Source organism: Dermacentor variabilis, chromosome 6 (assembly GCF_050947875.1).
Source record: "Dermacentor variabilis isolate Ectoservices chromosome 6, ASM5094787v1, whole genome shotgun sequence".
Taxonomy (NCBI): Eukaryota; Metazoa; Arthropoda; class Arachnida; order Ixodida; family Ixodidae; genus Dermacentor; species Dermacentor variabilis.
The window spans coordinates 99,679,892-99,685,538 of record NC_134573.1 but is presented as its reverse complement, the minus strand read 5'-3'; positions in this window follow the sequence as shown (position 1 = coordinate 99,685,538).

Below are 5,647 nucleotides of genomic sequence, written 5' to 3'. Positions count from 1 at the left end.
TATATGCGTGTATCTACGGTCTTGTTCCTCGTGTGAAGTTTTTCACTGACTTGTGTCGAGGGAAAGCGTGGGCAAGAAATGTCGACCGATGCTGTCAAGCGCCGACAAGAAAAAGAAAGCGCCACGTATACCTTTGGCTTTCTACTCTGCCCAGTCGCACCTCAGGGTATTTTTAAGCCTAACAGCCTTTGTTGCGCTCGCGTGGCTCGAATAATGTGGCGAACTCCGTTACGCCGCAAGTTCTACAATGCAAATTGACGCGCACCGGACCTAGATTCGCCGGGTGCGAAGTAGCATTCAAATATTGCGGGCAAATCCAAGCAAGCATTTCTGCAATTTCATTTCCACGGTCTGATTTCGGCACGCAAATGTGTTTGCGCAGGATGGCACCTTACATTAAATAAGGTGAGTTGTTTGCTTTTAATAAATTTAATTTTGACACGTGACACTCGTTCCTGTCTTAAGAAGCCAACAAACAGACACCAAGGACAACATAGGGGAATTACTTGTGCTTAATAAATGCAAATAAACAAACGATAAATTAATGGAAATTAAAGTGGATGAAAAAACAACTTGCCGCATGTGGGAACCGAGCCCAGAACCTTCGCATTTCGGGTGCGATGCTCGACCAATTGAGCTACCGCGGCGCCGTTTCCCCATGCACTTTTTTGGGTATTTATGTGTCCTAGTAGAACCCTGGGACTGTTAGCCAGCGCCACCACTCACAGATCTTGGCGGAGGACGTGGAACGTCCTTTTTGCCGCAGGCGTCACGAGAAAGTGATCTTTTTGGGTAAAGGCAACTAGTCAATAAACCCACATAAGCTACCTCAAGGCATCAATGTGGCCGGATTCGAGGCCCTCGTTATGTAATAAACGAGAAGAAAGGGTTCTACTAGGGTTCTACTAGGACACACAAATACCCAAGAAACTGGATGGGGAAATGGCGCCGTGGTAGCTCAATTGGTAGAGCATCGCACGCGAAATGCGAAGGTTGTGGGTTCGGTTCCCACCGGCGGCAAGTTGTTTTTTCATCCACTTTAATTTTCATTAATTTATCGTTTCTTTATTTCATTTATTAAGCACAAGTAATTTCCCCTATGTTGTCCTTGGTGTGAGTGTTTGTTGGCTTCTTATGATGCGACTAATAAATATCGGGCCTCTCGGTTAACCCCCTTCTCGTTCGTTCCTGTCGTTTCGCGTCTTTTTTGCACCACAGTCAAGCGCGAACCCGTTAGCCCGGCAACAGGAAGTGACGCCACCGAAGCTGCTTAGCACGGCCGTCTGGTCAGTAAGCACAAACTGAAACAAGCCTGCCTCTGTCGAAGAACGAAATATGCCCGGCGAAGGGAGCTTTCATGAATTCCACAAAACCGGGAGGCTTGTGGTCTCCATCGCGAAGTGGCGTTGCCGTATGTACTATCACTGAACTGTTACGTAGACGGGCCATATCACGAAAAAAAAGAAAACTTGGACACGGAGGTGAAGACAGGACGAAATCATTTTATCGCTATGTGCAGCTGCATCACGCAGTCGAACGAATTCGCCCAAGCTTTCGCACTTCAGTCTCCTAGTCGTTTTGATGTCCGCCGCCGCCGGTGTCTGTCGATGTAATACGAGAGTTTCTTTGTTTTTTTTGCCAGGGATTTGTAGCGAAAAAATTAATTTCCAGTTTCTCTCCCAGGAGGATTGTTTCATTGTTCGTTCAGACGATGACAGAAAAATAAAAATACATTTGTATTGACTAGGAGGCTGATGAAAAGGCACGAATGCAATGCAGAGTATCAGACCCCTTTTCGATACACACAATGCTCAGTGAACAGACAGTTTCATACAACAAGAGTTTGAAGCAAGTAGTATACCACACCAAAGATAGGAAATATATACACGATACTCACTTCAACGTATAATAATAATAATAATAATAATAATAATAATAATAATAATAATAATAATAATAATAATAATAATAATAATAATAATAATAATAATAATAATAATAATAATAATAATAATAATAATAATAATAATAATAATAATGAGAAGGAACATCGAGAGTTGGAACGGACAAAAGTGAAGGGGCCTTTCCCTATAGCCATAACACTATATTAACGGGTAAGAGCAGCCCATGCAGAACGCGTGTAATAGCGAACCTTTCCGTCTGGTTCGATGGCGTCTTTGCAGCTAGTAAAACAATGTTTAATTATCCCCTGGAACATCACAAAGACGACATTTAAGAGAAGGCACAAAGATTCCCTTTCTCTGTTGACATATCTTTACCGGTGAGGTTTCGCTGTGACGTTTATTACAGAATGTTTTTATGCATATTACGAACTCGCTTTAGTACATAGTGTCGTGGCCATTCAATGTGTAGTGATCGGCAAAATGGACGCGGAAATAACGTGGACAATAAATCTTTGTATAAAGTTTTTCGCGACACGGAGTACAAGTATTCAGTGGGAAACCGGATTTCTAGGAAACGAATCGCCGAGTAAACCTCTTGCGTGAACCCCCACAAGCATAAACGCGAAAATTTGAAGAAACAACAAAGACTTTGAAATCCAACCTCACACAGCGCGATATCTGTTGATGACCTCTGATAACGATATACCTTTTGGCATGTTCTTTTTTTCCTCATAAGAATGCACAGTTTGTGGAAAACACGACTGATGGATCTATAACGCCGAACTAATTTTACCTACAAAGGTGGCTTTCATCCAAGTGACTGCGCACCTAAAACATGTTTGTGATGAACTTGATATTTGACCGCACTGGCACCCCATTTTCATGAGGTACTTATCCTTACCACCCTTTTAAAGTGGAACCAGCATTTCCACGTGACGTATTAACAGTGTGTCTTCTGTGTGTGACTTTCATCGTGCCTGCCATTTAACGACGGTGCAGAAGTGCTGAGTGTTTCATTAGGTTACACGTTAGTGTAATAAATGCCATGAAAAAAAGAACGTTCGTTGGACTACATAGCATGTGTACACTTGTTTTTCGTGAGTATCTAAAGGTAATGCAATTTTTTCGTATGACATTACTCATAATTCTATGCAATAAAGAGGGGAAAAAAAGCGATGCTTACACAGCGCTGCGGAAAACCGTTGGATTCATGACTGTGGGCTCGTCTTCGAGTCGCATTGTGGGGAACTTCTTTTTAATATTGCTGCACTATTTTTTTTATTCTTGTTTGACTTCCATCGTGCTTGTTCTTTTGGCCTGCACTTCTCCACCAGGCCTGACAAGGGGGGCTCTTGCCAAGGGGAGCGAAGTGACCCGTTGCATGGCCTAAGAAGAGGGGGTGGGGGCCTTAGGTAGGTGCCGCTTTGGCGGCTGCAGATAAATGAATAAATTACGAGTTCTTACGTTGTTGCTGTGCGTCCCACTCCCCGCTCCTTATCCACTGACTAGCAAAACTCTGCGCGAATAACATGCTGCGGAATAAAAAGTGGCCCCCTCAATTCACCAACAATACGATCAGGGTCCCCCCTCACCGTAGCGATTGCCTAGATAGATAGGTGGAGGCACGTCACACGAAAGGGGGATCACTACTTGGAGCTCTACGCGGGAGCGCCATCTACGCAAACGTATGCGAGGCAGACCAGTGAAATCGCTGTGCAAAGTTGTCCTCCTGTTCTCAAAAGAAGGTTGCTTGCGCGTATTTTCGAAGGTTGTCCCGTTTGTAGCAATTTTCCCCGATTTAACCACCGATTTAACCAAAAAAAATCTATGGCACAGAAGAGGACTCGATGTAGCTATTAATAGACTAGGCTGTCGCATACCATATTAAAAACGTTATTAGCAGAAGGCTTGTCTGGCATCTTCGCCAATTTGTTTGTTTGTTTGTTTTAATAGGGAAGATGACCCGCCGCAGCTGCTTAGTGGCTATGGTGTTGGGCTGCTCAACGCACGCAGTCGCGGGATCGAATCTCGGCCACGGCAGCTGCATTTCGATGGGGGCGTAATGCGAAAACACCCGTGCACTTAGATTTAGCTGCACGTTAAAGAACCTGAGGTGGTACAAATTTCTGGAGTCCCCCACTACTGCACGCCTCATAATCAGATCGTGGTTCTGGGACGTAAAACATAAATTTACTTAAATACTTCAAACTTAAAATTTAGTAGGGAACATGAAATCGTAGGACATTAAAAAAGTTTTGTGGACTAATTATTACATTAAACACGCAAACCTTCAAACACCGCTCCGTCTCTTTAGACTAAATTTAACTGTTTCAAGTTTACCATCTTAGGTGGATCGCCTCTTGGGCACAGCAAAGGAAACGTTTGCGCTACGCTCCGGCATTTTCAACGAGGTTGCAACTTCACATTAAGTACCGTTTTCTTTCATTTCGACGAAATTTAGCCTTAACATTTGTTTTATGTTATTAATTTGTTTACTAATCTTCCTAAAATAATTATTTCCAATCCACTTGTTTAGATTCCAACCTACCTATTCTATATTTTGATTTCTGATTTCCTGTGCTGCATATTTCTTACATTGCCTATTTCTTAGTTTGCGCATGGAACTTTCTAGGTTCTTGGTCAATCCCCCCGAGTGGATATGTGCCACTAACTAGGCTATACATTTGCATCTATATGAATGCATGCCATGCGAGACGGTGCAGTATGTACTGCAGATAATATTGGGCCCACTGTTATGCCTATGCTTTGTAATATCGGTGAAACTACAACTTTTTGTAATGAGGACGCGTAAATTCAACATTTTTTTTTCTATCTCGTCACCGCTTCAATGTTGCAAAAAAAAAAAAAAGAAAATTTCGGAGTTTCCTTTTCACAGTATCAGTGTAGACTCGACAGATTGCTTTCCTTTCTTGTGGAGCCTCGGCTCGGGGATACCGTCATAGTGGATCCACTGTGTGGCGGATAAGCAGTCGGTATCCTTGTGAAACTTTCCATATTTGTAGACTACAGAGAGCGTGTACTACTCTAGTCATAATGCCCAACGCCCGAACTGCTTTTAAATGCGGAAGTACCAATTTTTACTGTTATTCCTTTTCTAGCCTTTCCACGTCACCTTTCATTAGTCCTAAAAGTTGACTGTGGATTCTGCTTTGAAATGATACGCTATTTTTGGCGGAGCCACTATAGTGGGAATGAGTCGTGCATTTACTGGGTAAGAACAAGCTGAAGAAGTACAAGAACTCGCAGAGAGAGAGAGAGAGAGAGAGAGAGAGAGAGAGAGAGAGAGAGAGAGATTTATTTGGACCATCGAGGTCGTTGTTCTTGAGGTCGAGTGGATGGCGTCCTCATTCCAGGACTGCACTGGCCATGGCTCCTCGACGTTTTTGCTGGACGAGAGCTTATTGTCCCGCCAGGGTGTCACCGGACAGCTGTCACCGGGATGGAATTTCGAAGTATTTTCTCGTAGAGAAAATACTTCGAAATTCGATCTCGAAAATTAGGCATTGCTATAAACACTGAAAAGATTCTCTCCTTTGCGGCAATAAAATTGAATTTTCGCCACAGGAACCTATGCAGGATCGAGTTGGATCGTATGCGAGTTCCTTGGTGACACAAGGAGAATACCTAGTTGATTTGCTGATTTGTTATTTATTATCTTACGAAGTCCATATTCCTGTTAATTTATTGATTTATTATTTGAGAAAATTTCAATCAAAATGATT